The sequence below is a fragment of the Belonocnema kinseyi genome, chromosome 8 (genome assembly GCF_010883055.1).
Source record: "Belonocnema kinseyi isolate 2016_QV_RU_SX_M_011 chromosome 8, B_treatae_v1, whole genome shotgun sequence".
Classification (NCBI taxonomy): domain Eukaryota; kingdom Metazoa; phylum Arthropoda; class Insecta; order Hymenoptera; family Cynipidae; genus Belonocnema; species Belonocnema kinseyi.
Genome location: NC_046664.1, coordinates 22,654,024 through 22,655,940, shown reverse-complemented (window position 1 = coordinate 22,655,940; position 1,917 = coordinate 22,654,024).

The window sequence follows — 1,917 nt, the reverse complement described above, 5'->3', positions numbered from 1 at the left end:
CAGACCAAATCGACCACTTTTGAACCCGACCTCTTTCGATTTGGCTGGAACTTTATAATTATATTCTACCCGACTAAAAACATTTCTCAGAAAATTTTCAAATTTTTTACCCACCTCAAAAAAAGTAATGAATTTTTCGCCATTTTTTAAATTATTTTTTTGTTCAAAAAAACTTCAATTAATTCTGCATATATTCCCGCCAATCTTAGAGTAGGCCGAATTTTTTTTCAATCTTTTTTAATCAACAATTTGATTCTTTTAATGCTTTTAAAAATGTAGCTTGCTTAAGCAATCTCTTTAGTGTTTTATGTGGTTTTCGTATTTTTCGATAAAGAAAGAAAATTTCCACCTGAAATGAAAGTCATTCAATTAGCAGAAAAATTACGTATTTATGAATAAAAATTAATTTCATTATTACCAAGCATCATTAACTTCACATTCTGATTAATTGTGCAAACACAAATGGTACGTGTTCCACTTTCTCCTGCTAACACACAATGTTTCGATCGCAAAGAGGCGAATTTCGAAAATCCAACTTTATCTACAGGGTTTATCTCACAAAAACATTGGTATAGTTCTTTGAGGTTAGAAAGGACAAGTCTTCTTTGGACGTGTACTCGATTGCCATCGTCACCTCGTATTGAAAGAAAATCTTTCATGCCTGGCATCAGAGCACTATACTCATCATCGTTATAGAAATTCATAATTTTTAATTTCACTTGATTTGAAATTATTCGATCTATAATAAAAAATGATAGAAATTAAATCTTTAATGGTTCAATTAAAGAGCGAAAATTGTCTCCATCGCCATTAATTGATTCTTTATCAGCAGAAGAGAGTAGAACCTTTTTCAACCTATTGGAAATCTGATTTATCTTATTGTTCAAAAAGTGATTATTATTAAATTTTTTTGATACAATCGGTGATTGATTTAGCAATTGTAATGCATGACTTATTATTCGTAATTAAGTAGCAGCCCTGACTTGTGATGCAGAGCTCGATTGTGAACCTTTGGGTCCGCTATTGAACGACATGGAACCTTAAAGGAAACAATGAGATATGCCGTTATCAGTCTGATTACGATTGTCATTGTCACTTGAGCTATCGTCATGGTCACTTACATTATTATCATTTTTATCAGAATTAGTATTATTACTATTATTTGTTTGTTGATTAACTAACTCTAAAGCTTTTTTTCGACACAAACTGCTTCATAAATAATTATGTCTTAATTTCAACGTCATCGTCATAATATGAGTCGCTGGACGTAAACCAATATTTTTTAATGAGATTCGAACTGAAAAGGATTACAACACTCAAATTGCTTTTTCGAAGCCATTATGCAACAAATGCGCCGATAAAATTATTGGAAAAAATTAAGATTAGGATAAAAGAAAGAATTAACAGTTTAATCAAAGCCAGACCAAGAAAGTATTCACAAAATAGATCAATTGCTCTTTTCCAACAAACGTGATGAAAAAAACATTCAATGTATACTAGAACAAATGATAGATATACAGGTTATGTTTTGAATTTAAATATAAAGCGGTGGTAGGCTTATGAAACATAATAGATTATCCTGGATCTACTGAGTTGGCCGTAGGTAAGTCTGCGATTTTCACGCCCTAACTTATCGATCTAATTAATGTCCTGAATTTCAATACTATTTATGTCAGATAAAAATTTTATTATAAATTGCTTAAGTTTAGACTGTTTATTAAATATGATATACTAAGAAATCATTTACTTGCATTTATCTTATTATATAAAAAAATTTCTGGAAAAAGAAAATTTTTGTTTTGTTTTAAAAAGTACATGTACGAGGGTGGATTGATAAGTTTCCGGCCTGACCAAGAGATGGCGCCACTAGGCCTACCTTAAGGTGGCGTTCTATAGTACCATCCTTAGATAGCTTGT